Raw genomic sequence first — 14,204 nt, 5'->3', positions numbered from 1 at the left:
CGGCAGCACTCAGGGATTACTACTGGCTCTACACTCAGAAATCGCCCCCAGCAGGCTCAGGGGACCAGATGAGATGCCGGGATTAGAACCACCGTCCTTCTGCATGCAATGCAAAAGCCTCACCTCCATGCTATCTCTCTGGCCTCTAAAATCATAAAATCTAGTAAGCAGTAAAAAGCAATATCAATATTATCAATGCTAATATGAAACTGCAGACATTCACACAGATTGAAAGTCATGGAAAATCATACAAGATCCTGCGAAGAATACATGTGAAGAGTCTGTTACAAAAGAACTGAACAATATCAGGAACTGACACATCAAAATCAGTAACTAATAACTGCTAGCTACTACCCCAAACCCTCAAAATCTTCTCCTTACCTCAGCCTGTTCCCAGACTTACCAAAGGTTTGTTTAAATAAACAGTTAAGGTCAAACTTATCTAATATTTCTTTCAGCAAAAAAATTGTTTGCTATATAATATTTCTATTTATTAAAAAATAGAGTAATGGATTCAGTATAAAATGTATGAATATATGAATAAATACAACACTCTTTAATTTTAATATATTTCAGGAAAAGACATTTCTTTTATACATAAACTATGAGTAGTTTCCCTTTAATGTGCATGGAAAGCTTCTTATTACAAAGTCAGATAAGTAAGAGGAGCTTACCCAAGCCGGAGAGAAAGACTAAATATTCCCAGGGCTGGCTGAGCTAACCTAAGAATGCAGCTGTGGAGCTCCTGTCTCCCAGAGCCCTCCAGTTCAGGCATTCATTTATATTGAGGGAGAAATTCAGCCACTTAGACCGCCCTAAACTTTTGTTTTGGCAAAACTTGTGACTTTTGGAAATGCTGGTGCATCATGTACCAAGAATTTTTGACCTTCATTCACAAATATTTAGACTTAAGAACATTTACTAATCCTATTAAGGAAGTCAGTCACTAACCCACCTCCTGCAGCATCAGTATCAGTTTTTGAAACAGAAAGCTTGTTTATTTTTCTCTTATTACTGCAGTTCTAAATGATCTTGAAATCTTGGGAACCTTTGAGATTGACCTTCCAGATGTTCCTTGATATTTTGGGGTTGGAGGCAGTTGCTAGATAGGTGAGTTTATGTACATTTACATTTACATTACACATGTACATTTAGCAGACTTAATGTAAAAGGTTTCAGGAACAGAGAGGATAAGCAAAGAGAAGGAAGAAGCAGGATTCTATGAAACTTGTTAATATCCAGGTTATGGTTCAGGAGTGACATGATCTCCTCCTGGACTTAGACTAGCTTCTCAAATACCAGTACCTGCACAGCTTCAAGTTTGGACAGAAAAGGGAAATTTTTCTAAAGGATTCAAAGAAATTAGAGAAACTGTGAGTAAGAATGTTACTTCAAAGTAATGAAAATAGAAATCATAATCCTTAAATCTTGGGTTTTGTGTAGGACAAAATATTAAATCAAAACTTGGAATTTGCTGTTTTATAGCTTTTCTGACACTATTATGAGAAAATTTAGTGTACTCTTAAAAGTCATCACTTTTCCTATTTTTTTAAATATATATTTTATTCAAACAACTTGATTACATACATGATTGTGTTTAGGTTTCAGTAATGTAAAGAACACCACCCATCACCAGTGCAACATTCCCATCTCCAATGTCTCAAATCTCCCTCCTCCCCACCCCACCCCCACCTGTACTCTAGACAGGCTTTCTGTTTCTCTCATACATTCTCATTGTTAGGATAGTTCACAATATAGTTATTTCTCTAACTAAACTCATCCCTGTTTGTGGTGAGCTTCATGAAGTGGGCTGTAACTTCCAGCTCTTTTCTCTTTTGTGTCTGAAAATTATTATTGCAAGAATGTCTTTCATTTTTCTTAAAACCCATAAATGAGTGAGACCATTCTGCGTCTTTCTCTCTCTCTCTGACTTATTTCACTCAGTATAATAGATTCAATGTACATCCATATATAGGAAAATTTCATAACTTCATCTCTTCTGACAGCTGCATAATATTCCATTGTGTATATGTACCACAGTTTCTTTAGCCATTCATCTATTGAAGGGTATCTTGGCTGTTTCCAGAGTCTTGCTATGATAAATAGTGCTGCAATGAATATAGGTGAAGGAAGGGATTTTTGTATTGTATTTTTGTGTTCCTAGGGTATATTCATAGGAGCCGGATCGTATGGGAGCTGGATTTCCAGTTTTTGGAGGAATCTCCATATTGCTTTCCATAAAGGTTGAACTAGATGGCATTCCCACCAGCAGTGGATAAGAGTTTCTTTCTCTCCACATCCCCACCAACACTGCTTGTTCTCATTCTTTGTGATGTGTGCCAATCTCTGTGGTGTGAGGTGGTACCTCATAGTTGTTTTGATTTGCATCTCCCTAATGATTAGTGATGTGGAGCATTTTTTCATGTGTCTTTTGACCATATGTATTTCTTCTTTGTCAAAATGTCTGTCTATAGTGATGGGGGTGTTTAGATATGCTACAACCTCTTCATTCAACCATAGAAGATTATATGAGTCCAAGAATTTATCTATTTCTTCCAGGTTCTCATTTTAGTGGCATAGAGTTTCTCAAAGTAGTTTCTGATTACCCTTTGAATCTCTGCCATATTAGTAGTGATCTCTCCTTTTTCATCCCTAATACGAGTTATCAAGTTTCTCTTTCTCTCTTTCTTTGTTAGTTTTGCCAGTGGTCTATCAATCTTGTTTATTTTTTCAAAAAACCAACTTCTGCTTTCGTTGAGCTTTCGGATTTTTTTTGTGTTTCCACTTTATTGATTTCTGCTCTCAGCTTTATTTCCTTTTATCTCTCTATTTTTGGTTCCTTTTGTTGAGCACTTTCTATTTCTATGAGTTGTATCATTAAGCTGTTCAGGTATGCCCCTTCCTCTTTCCTGACGTGTGCTTGCAAAGCTATAAATTTTCCTCTCAATATCGCTTTTGCTGTGTTCTGATAGTTTGTGTCTCCATTGTCATTTGTTTCTAGGAAGGTTTTGATTTCCTCTTTGATTTCCTCTCGGACCCACTGGTTATTCAGTATTAGGCTGTTTAGCTTCCAGGTATTAAAGTTTTTCTTCTGTGTCCCTTTGTAGTTCACATATAATTTCAGGGTCTTGTGGTCAGAGAAGGTAGGCTGCAAAATTTCTATCCTCTTGATATTATGAAGGTATGTTTTATGTGCTAGCATGTAGTCTATCCTGGAGAATGTCCCATGTACATTAGAGAAGAATGTGTATCCAGGTTTCTGGGGGTGGAGTGTCCTATATATATCTACTAGGCCTCTTCCATTTCTCTTTTCAGGTCTAGTTGACCTATCAAGTGTTGACAATGCCATGTTGAGGTCTCCCACAATTATTGTGTTGTTATTGATATTATTTTTCAGATTTGTCAATAATTGTATTAAATATTTTGCTGGCCCCTCATTCGGTGCATATATGTTTAGAAGAGTGATTTCTTCCTGCTGTACATATCCCTTGATTAATACAAAATGTCCATCTTTGTCCCTTACAACTTTCCTGAGTATAAAGTTTGCATCATCTGATATTAGTATGGCCACTCCAGCTTTTTTATGGGTGTTGTTTGCTTGGATGATTTTCCTTCAGCCTTTTATTTTGAGTCTATGTTTGTTCTGACTATTCAGGTGCATTTCTTGTAGGCAGCAGAAGGTTGGATTGAGTTTTTTGATCCATTTAGCCACTCTGTGTCTCTTAACTGGTGCATTTAGTCCACTGACATTGAGAGAAGAATTGTCCTGGGATTTAGTGCCATCTTTATATCAAAGTTTGGTATGCCTGTTGGTCAGTCTTGTCTTAAAGTAGGTCTTTCAGTTTTTCTTTTAAGACTGGTTTTGAGTCTGTAAAGTTTCTGAGCTGTTGTCTCTCTGTGAAAGCATGTATTGTTCCTTCAAACCTGAAAGTGAGTTTTGCTGGGTGCAGTATTCTAGGTGAAGCATATATTTCATTGAGTTTTGTAACTATGTCCCACCACTGCTTTCTGGCCTTGAGTGTTTCAGGTGACAGGTCTGCATTAAATCTCAAGGATGTTCCCTTGAATGTAATTTCTCTTTTCAATCTTGCTGCTTTCAGAATCCTGTCTCTATCTGTGGGATTCGTCATTGTGACTAGGATGTGTCTCGGGGTGTTTTTTCTGGGGTCTCTTTTAGTTGGTACTCTTCAGGCATGCAGGATTTGATTGCATGTGTTCTTTAGTTCTGGTAGTTTCTCTTTAATGATGTTCTTGACCGTTGAAACTTCCTGGAGATTTTCTTTCTGGGTCTTTAGGACCCCAATGATTCTTAAGTTGTTTCTGTTGAGCTTATCATAGACTTCTATTTCCATCTGTTCCCATTTTTTGAGTAATTTTTCCATTGTTTGATCATTTGCTTTAAGGCTTTTTCCAATCTCTTCTGCTATATGGTGTTGTTATTCATCTCATCTTCCAGTGTACTAATTCTAACCTCAGCTATTGTTAATCTGTGGGAAAGTTCATCCATGTTTTTCTTCAATTCATCTACTGAGTTTTCATATCTGTTATTTGACCTAAAATTTCAGTTTGGAGTTTTCTCATTTCTATCTTCATATTCTCTTGATTCCTATTAGTGTTCTCTTCTATACTTTCTTTGAGTTCTTTGAACATCTTCCATATTTCGACTCTAAACTTCTTGTCTGAGAGACTGACTAGTTGGTTGGCCATGTTCTGGTCATCTGAGTTGCCATCTTCATTATCTATGTCTGGCGCTGGCCTTGTTGTTTCCCCATTGTCACACTTGTATTGTGGGTTTTTCTACGTGTTGTGGTTGTATTCATTGGCTAAATGATGTGCGTGGCTGCTATGCAGCTGCACTCCTCTGGCTCCTCCCTCTCTGGGCTTATCAACTCACCTCCAGGGAAGGCTAGCCATGCGCAGATAAAGCCACACACAGGATGAAATCAGGCCAAGAATGCAGTACAGCACAGGAGACAGTCAGAGATAGGTGCTGGGATCGGATTTCCAGCAGAGTTCAGAGGCTTCCCCCTTTCCTGGCGTATCAACTCACCTCCAGGGAAGGCTCCAGTGAAGGCTAGTCGTCGCAGATGGAGTCACACACTGGATGAAATCAGGTTCCAGGGAAGGCTAGCCGTGCGCAGATGAAGCCACACACAGGATGAAATCAGGCCAAGAATGCAGCACAGCACAGGAGACAGCCAGAGATAGGTGCTGGCATCTGAGTTCCAGCAGAGTTCAGCAGCTTCCTCCAAAGTCATCACTTATTTTAGTTTATAAAAATAGAGGGACTAATTGCAGGCCAGTTCATTATATAGTAGTAGGGACAAACCTTTTCTAGAACTCTTCCTATGACCCTAAATTTCATAGGCAAAATTCCACATAATATTTTGTTTGATATTTTCTTTTTAAGACTTCTCAAAATTATTCTTTTTTTTGTTTGTTTTTTTGGGCCACACCCTTTTGATTCTCAGGGGTTACTCCTGGCTAAGCACTCAAATATTGCCCCTGGCTTGGGGGGACCATATGGGACTCCGGGGGGTTGAACCGCGGTCGCGATCTTTCCTTGGCTAGTGCTTGCAAGGCAGACACCTTACCTCTAGCACCACCTCGCCGGCCCCTCAAAATTAGTCTTAATTTTTATAATTAATCTAATTTGTCCAGACTATTTTGCTTATTTGAGAATTACATTTTTAAAACTGATATTTTCTTATTTTACATTATTTTCTCACATTTAACAAACAAAACAAAACAATATGAAAATTCAACACTCAGTTAAAGTGGCTGTCAGTTATTCACATTTGGAAAATGAAACTAAAATACTTTCAAATTTAGAGGATATATAATAGGACTGATCTGTTTTGACCGATGTAATAATTAAATCTGTATATGTCTTTGGACACATTCCAGAGATGCTGATATTTGTCCCGGTCTTACTGTAAGCCATGTCAGAAATTATCTTATCACATTAAATTCACATGATGGTAAGTGAACTCATTATCAATTCTCATGAAAATAAAGAAAGGAAAATTTCCCCTTATTTCATTAAAGAATTTGGAGTACAACTTCTTACTGTTTGTCCTTATTAAAATATTTGTAGAGCCTGCAATAGATGTAGTTAGAAACACTAATGAGGAAGGGAGTGTAGAGAGGGAGGGTCCTGGTGTGAAGGCGCTTGTCTGCATGTAGCTGACCCTCTTCTCTTTCCATCTCCAGCATTGCATGATTCCCCCAAACAATACTGGCAGTATTGTCCTGAATGGCCCCAAACACTAGTGGTCCCCTAACTCATCATTTTTAACATTGTACATACGTATTGAGCTTAGTATTTATACTTTGCTAGAATATAAACTTCAGAAGAAATATTTGTTTAAAAATTTAAAATAGGCACAGCGATAGGGCATTTGCCTTGCACGTGGCTAATCTAGGAAGGACCTGGGTTTGATCTTTGCCATTCCATATGGTCCCCTGAGCCAGGAGCAATTTCTGAGCACATAGGCAGGAATAACCCCTGAGCATCACTGGTACTGCCCCCCCTAAAAATTAATATAGTTAGTACAGGAGCAATAGCACAGTGGGGTGAACATTTGCTTTGCATATGGGTGACATGGTTTTGATCCCAGGCATCCCATATGGTCCCTTGAGACTGCCAGGAGTGATTTCTGAGTGAAGAGCCAGGAGTAACCCCCGAACAAAGCAGGGTGTGATGCAAAATAAAAACAAACAAAACTCCAAAAAAAACATCCAAAACAAATAAAAAATCAACAAATAAAAATAAAATATAGTTTAGGTATAGGATCACAATAGAATGCATGTTTCTGGGATCAATACACAAAGTTACTATACACTCCTGACACTGATGTGCTCATGACATCCCTATTTCTATATGCACTGATGTAGTATCCCTTCCCTTTCATTCCTACCCCAGTTATTTTTTCATTGACAATTTTGATTTTAGTGTTTACTGTTACTCCTGTTAATACCACCCATGTGCTGGAGAGTCTCTACCAAAGTTCAAATGTTACTTCAGCATCAACCTATTCATTCCCCTGTCACCTTTCCACAACATTGGCACTCTTAGGTCTATATTGTTGTATCAAGGGTTTATTGATTGATACCGTTCATACTCTTGGTTTGTTTCTCTATAGTTGGACCCCTCATGCTCCCTCGCCTTTGTTCCCACCAGTCCCAACATTAAAGAAGCAGCCTGCAAAGGCTCATTTCTCGCCTTCCTGCCTTCACAAGTAGGCAGGATATGGTTCATCAGAGTTTAATGTAAAACAGAAAAACGGGCACAGGATGTACATGGCAGTTGGTCATTAAACCACACCAACCCCCTGATGTATTCAATAAAGAAGGAACTGTTTGACAGAATCCCCGCTTTGTCTATTTCTCTTTCCACAGGTTGTGTGGCGCTTTGGCGAGATCTCCTCCTTCCTCCCAACTCCTCTTAAGATTTTTACACCTAGGAGGGTGGGTTCCCGAGGAAGCTTCGACCCCTGGACTTTGAAGCAGTGACTACTGGACGGTCTGAGCTAAAGTTCATCTAGACTCATGCCCACATTTTGACACCCAGTGTGGGGCACAAACACCACCCTCAGTTCATCCTCGACTCACAGCCATGTTAAGTTTCATTGGGAAGTAATCGGTTTCTTTCTTCAGGGAGTCCTCTCAGTGCCGATAAGGGCACTATTGCTGATCTTCCCCCATCTCTCCAACACTCTAAATACTATAAATGTGTGAGATATCCTGCATTTTGTTCATTCTCTAGTCTATTTCACTCAGCATGATATAAACCTTCTAATTAAGTTGCATGATTTTAATTTCTTTTCTTGTGGACACACAGGCCTCTATTATGTATATATCAGAAATTCTTTTTGTATTAATTATCTATTCTTGGAAACATTTGAGTTACTTTCATACCCTGGCTTTGGACTAAGCTGCAATGAACATGTAGATGTGCAACATATATTTGGATTTATGTTTTATGTTTGAGGATAAAATAGAAATCTGCAAGTGGGATAGTTGAGTCAAATGGGAACTCCACTCTTACTTTTTGGAGAAATCTTTATATATTTTTTTCTAATAGAAGTTAGATCTGGTGACATTCCCACTATTGGTGAATGAAGATTTCTTTATCACCATACTCCCTCCAACATCTGTTTTTTTCTCTGTGTGTGTGTGTGTGTGTGTGTGTGTGTGTGTGTGTGGCTGGGGGGAGGTTTGGGACACACATGGTGACACTCAGGGATTACTCCTGGAACTTTGTTTAGAAATAACTCCTGGCAGGATTAGGGTCAAGATGGGATGCTGGGGATCAAACCTGGGTCGGCCACATACAAGGCAAATGTCCTCCCCTCTGTGCTATCTCGTTCTGGCTGCTTGTTTTTGTTTTAGCAAATGCCATTTTCCTTTGGCATATGATGATACTCATTGTCATTTTGATTTGCATGTTCCTGACATTAACTTTTCCATGTTATTGACAACTAATTTGTCTTCTTTGTAGAAATGGCCATTCATCTCTTCGCATCATTTTTTCATAGTTATTGTTTTTATGAATTACTGTCTTGTGAGTGCTTTGTAGATTTGGGATGTTAAGTCTTTAACTAAATTATGATGCAAAAAATCTTCTCTCAGTAAGTTAAGTGTCTTTTTATTTTAACCTTACTCACAGAAGCTTTTAAATTTTAAATATTCGGGCCCGGAGAGATAGCACAGTGGCGTTTGCCTTGCAAGCAGCCGATCCAGGACCTAAAGGTGGTTGGTTCGAATCCCGGTGTCCCATATGGTCCCCCGTGCCTGCCAGGAGCTATTTCTGAGCAGACAGCCAGGAATAACCCCTGAGCACAGCCAGGTGTGGCCCCAAAACCAAAAAAAAAAAACATTTTTTAAATATTCATTCTTGCTTTTTATAGTTTCTGTTGCTTTTGCTAGTAGAAACAAGTCACTAAGTCACAAGTCACTATTGTAAATAGTGCTGCAATGAATATAGGTGTGAGGAAGGTATTTTTGTATTGTATTTTTGTGTTCCTAGGGTATATATATATATATATATATATATATATATATATATATATATATATATATGTATATATCCCTAGGAGTGGTATAGTTGGATCACATGGGAACTCAATTTCCAGTTTTTGGAGGAATCTCCATATCGCTTTCCATAAAGGTTGGACTAAATGGCATTCCCACTAGCAGTGAAAAAGAGTTCCCTTCTCTCCATAACCCCGCACTGCTTGTTCTCATTATTTGTGGTGTGTGCCAATCTCTGTGGTGTGAGATGGTACCTCATAGTTGTTTTGATTTGCATCTCCCTGATGATTAGTGATGTGGAGCATTTTTTCATGTGCCTTTTGGCCATTTGTATTTCTTCGTTATCAAAGTGTCTTTCATTTCTTTCCCCCATTTTTTGATTGGATTAGATATTTTTTTTTCTTGTAAAGTTACGGCAATGCCTTGTATATTTTGAATATTAGCCCCTAATCTGATGGGTATTGGGTGAATAGTTTCTTCCACTCAGTGGGTGGCTCTTGTATTCTGGGCACTATTTTCTTTGAGGTGCAGAAGCTTCTCAGCTTAATATATTCCCATCTGTTTATCTGTGCTTCCACTTGTTTGGAGAGTGCTGTTTCCTCCTTAAAGATGCCTTTAGTCTCAATGTCTTGGAGTGTTTTACCTACGTTTTGTTCTATATACCTTATAGTTTTAGATCTGATATCAAGGTCTTTAATCCATTTGGATTTTATCTTTGTACATGCTGTTAGCTGGGGGTCTGAGTTCGCTTTTAGTCATTCTTTTTTTTTTTTTTTTTTTTTGGTTTTTGGGTCACACCCGTCGGTGCTCAGGGGTTACTCCTGGCTTTCTGCTCAGAAATAGCTTCTGGCAGGCACGGGGTCCATATGGGACACCGGGATTCGAACCAACCACCTTTGGTCCTGGATCGGCTGCTTGCAAGGCAAACACTGCTGTGCTATCTCTCCGGGCCCTAGTCATTCATTTTTAATGATTAAAAAGTTTATGTATAAAGCTTAATGTTTATAGCAAGAGATGGAATAACAATAGATGAGAAGATATGACTACCTCAAATTACACATAAATTAAATAATTCTCTAATTCAATATAAATAGATAGAATAGTCCAAGATTTGAAAATTGGTAAATGGTTCTAAAGAGATAATAGAGCAGGTAGGCATTTGCCTTTTATGTATGTGGCTGACCCGGGTTCAATCCCCAGCATCTTATATGGTCCCTTGAGTACCACCAATAGTAATTCCTGAAGTGCAAAGTCAGGAATAACCTCGAACATCACTGACCATAAAACAAAATCTCTCAGATTAAAAATTAGTAATTAATTTTAATTTTCTTCAAATTAACTTCAATATCAATGATCAAGAAACATTCCCAGGGGGCCGGGCGGTGGCGCTGGAGGTAAGGTGCCTGCGCTAGCCTAGGACGGACCACGGTTCGATCCCCCGGCATCCCATATGGTCCCCCAAGAAGCCAGGAGCAACTTCTGAGCGCATAGCCAGGAGTAACCCCTGAGCGTCAGAGGGTGTGGCCCAAAAACCAAAAAAAAAAAAAAAAAGAAACATTCCCAGATGTTAAATATTAGAGGAATGCAGATAACTAAAGCCACATTAGATACATGATCACAGTATTATAAAATATGTTAGTGATTGTAATACCTACTGCTGGCAATACTATAATGTAATTAGCACTATCATGTATTATGAATATAAGCATAAAATTATGCAAACTATTTGAAAACTATTTAAAAAAAGATTACGCTCAGAATTGCAATGATTGGTTTAAACAGGACAATTGTATTTCCTGTCAATAAGAAATGTTTTTAGAATGTTCAAGCTGGTAAGCACATGTCTGAATACTATCGTCAAATGTCACTCACTATTTACTAAGATTTATTCTTTTAGTTGAATTTCAGTTGCTTCTCAAATAATAAAATAAAAGAAAGCTATATTCCACACATGTACTAGGAAGTTAAGACATACACATTCATTTCTGGGATATCATTGTAGTATTTGTCAGTATCTTATTTAAAAATAGCTTTGCAAAATAAATTAGTTATGGAGGAAATTGTTCACTTGTGGGTGGGAGGAATGATTCCAAGAACAAATTGCCCTCAGAAACCCTAGGGTGTTTTTTTTTTTACTCAAAAAAGCTTCAGATGTTTTTCTTTGGAATTTATTAATTTTTTTCTACATAAGCTCAAAAGCAATCAGATAATAGTTTCTAGAGTGAAGCAAATATAATTCTAAAAATATTGGGCAGATGTAATACCACATGAACACTGACCAGTAAGAAGAAGACCCAAGTTGCTAGGGCTCCAGACCTAACAGTTCTTTCTAATTGAGAGGAGATGCTAGTAAAAAGCAATCAAGGCATTGGAAGGATCTGAGGGACAGGCTTCTTGGCTTCCTTATTTTAAAAAGTTAGTATTTTACCCTAAAAAATACACATATTTTGTAATTATATTTAAAAAAATATTAAATTTAAAAAGCAGTAGTTAGTATTTTAATGATCAGTGTGATAGTATATGAGAAAGCCTTAATTTTCCTTGGCAGAAGTTTCATCTATCCACATTAACCTAACACATACTTCATCCCCATGGGCCTGCCTCATATTTTAAACCATTGGGTCCTATCTGGACCATAGAATTCTTCCCCACAAAGGGGGATAAGATAATGAACATTACCTAAAACACATGACCAAGCATGACTCAAACCATTCAAGACCACTCTGTAACTTTGCATTCTCTGTAAAGAACTAAAAGGGTCTTAAAAGGACCTACACTAAACAGCTTAACTTTAACTTAGTCCTGGGCCAGGTGGTGGTGCTAGCCTTGGATGGACCGGACCGCAGTTCGATCCCCCGGTGTCCCATATGGTCCCCTAAGTCAGGAGCAACTTCTGAGTGCATAACCAGGAGTAACCCCTGAGCGTTACTGGGCGTGACCTAAAAACCAAACCAAAATAAAACAAAACAAAACTTTAACTTAGTCCTATACTAAGTTTTTCCCCATGCAGAAAGTTCCTTTTTTTCCCCTTCACTTTCTAATAAAATTTTCTACATTTGAACTGAGTCTGAGCATTATTACTGTTCAATATTTTCATTCTCAAAAATTTGGAAGAATCTGGGAATCATGGACAACCATAGGCATGTGCTATCAATGCTTTCACATCATTTGAGGGGTATCATCCAAGATAAACAACACAGCAGAAGAGCCGTAAGTGCTGCCATTTTGGAGGTCTTTGTTACCTGTCTCTTTGTTTTAAGACAGCTAGTCCTCGTTGGAGAAAGCAGGCATCCACTCATCAGGTAAAAGTTCAGTAGTACCTCAGGGCTGCTTTTCCGTTCTCTGTGATCCCCACTTTGTTCTGGAGAGTGATATGACACAGTTAATGGAGTTGGGTTCTTTTCCGGCAACCCAAAAATGCTATTTCTGCTCTTCCTTTTGTATCAGTAAGCTGAGGGGAGCATGAGTCCTAATGGCAGCATAATTGGCCTCTAAAAACACCCACTTTGGATTAGGGGCTCTAATCCAGCCCTCTAGTGTGCACCCTGAGATGCCTGTTCTCATTGTCTCTTCCCCCAATCACCCAAAGGTGCACTATTTCTTAACTCTCCTCTTTGCAGACTCTCTTGACATACTTCTTAAGACTGATAGATGGGAGGCTTTTGTTTTCCTGAAAGACAGCCCAGGGGGCCAGACAATGCAGCATAAAGCAGTAGAGGACACAGTATCAGCCCATGGATCATTTATTAGCTGCTGGAGCTAGTGAGCTAGTGAACTAACCTCCCTCTCATTCTCTCCTTGGCTATCTTTGTTTAGAATCTCTTGGAGATAATTTATAGATCTTTTTGTTCAGATCATTAGGCGGCATGTTCCTAATCTCTATAACATAGTTAATATCTTGGGCTAGAGCCTGGAGATAGCAATCTAGGGCCCAGAGCTGATATCTTTGGCATCTGGAGCTTTTTGCCTACCCAGAGCAAGTTATTTCAGGCTTCTAGAAAGGGTTCCACCCTTGTGGCTAAGTACAGTCACCCTTCTTTCCTGTCTAGGATTCTGTTAGTTGGGAAATCAATACAATTTGTTACATAAATTTTCCTAGAACTAGTTTGGCCTTTTTATAACACAGGGCACTATCAAGGGACTGGCCTTATTGGTAAGGGGCAGCTAAGTTCAGCAAGGCCATTCAAACTTGTTCTGCAAAGTTTGGACAGTGTGTGCAAAAGAAAGGACACTCCCTTCCTTCTACCATTGGGTAGAAAATAGGGACCCTGGGAATGTTCAAGCATCTCTCAGTTTCTGCTGCTGGGGCATGCCACCTCTGGACTCACTCCTTTAGAGTGGCATTCTTAAAAACTGGCATGCATCAAACTCCAAAATTCTCAAAAATGACATACTGATTTTCTTTTCTGCACAAAAGCTTTGCACAAAAGTATCTTCTGGAGGGTGTCGAACAATGACCAGAAGAGAGAAGTATCAATTATAATACCCTTCCTCAGTTGGATTTATTTTGTCAACATATGGGAAAATGGACAGAGATTCTTTTTGTTGAGCTATTTGGGGAATTATATCAGCTTCCTGCCCTTTGTAAGAAGTGCCTAATGATCCCTGATACTCTTGCAATGTTATTTAAGTTTTTGGATGAGAGAATCGGGAACTACTTTAAAATTGATTTGCTTTTTTGGCCCCAGGGGAGTAAAACAAGAGGGAAGTTCATTGCTCTGCCACAGAACCCTTCCTATCTAATTCTAGACAATATTTGCACAAGTAAGCAAGTGGAACCCCTGCATTAAACTCGGCCTGGGAACAGTGATTAAGGATCAGATTTGCTCCTGTTATCTAAGCAGCAAAATGGGTTTTTCTAGAGTTTTTTAATGAAAGTTATTTGTACTAATAAATTCCAAGTCAGGTTAACTTGGTTGAAAGGTAAAAGAGTGAACCAAAATTTAACATATTTAGAAACATTTCATCTCTGAGACTTTTAGTAACAAATTTTTGGAGCTACGTGGCAGAAAGTGAACAATGGGTTATTTCAGGCATCCTGACAGCTTGAAATAATAGCATTGTGCCCTGATAAAAAGTTTAAAAATGGTCTAAACATTTGTCATATGGCCCCAAGAGATAGCATCGAGGTAAGGGCGTTTGCCTTGCATGCAGAAAGATGGTAGTTC

The sequence above is a fragment of the Suncus etruscus genome, chromosome 12 (assembly GCF_024139225.1).
Source record: "Suncus etruscus isolate mSunEtr1 chromosome 12, mSunEtr1.pri.cur, whole genome shotgun sequence".
Lineage (NCBI taxonomy): Eukaryota > Metazoa > Chordata > Mammalia > Eulipotyphla > Soricidae > Suncus > Suncus etruscus.
The sequence above is the reverse complement of the archived record's forward strand: the minus strand, read 5'-3'. Positions refer to the sequence as shown.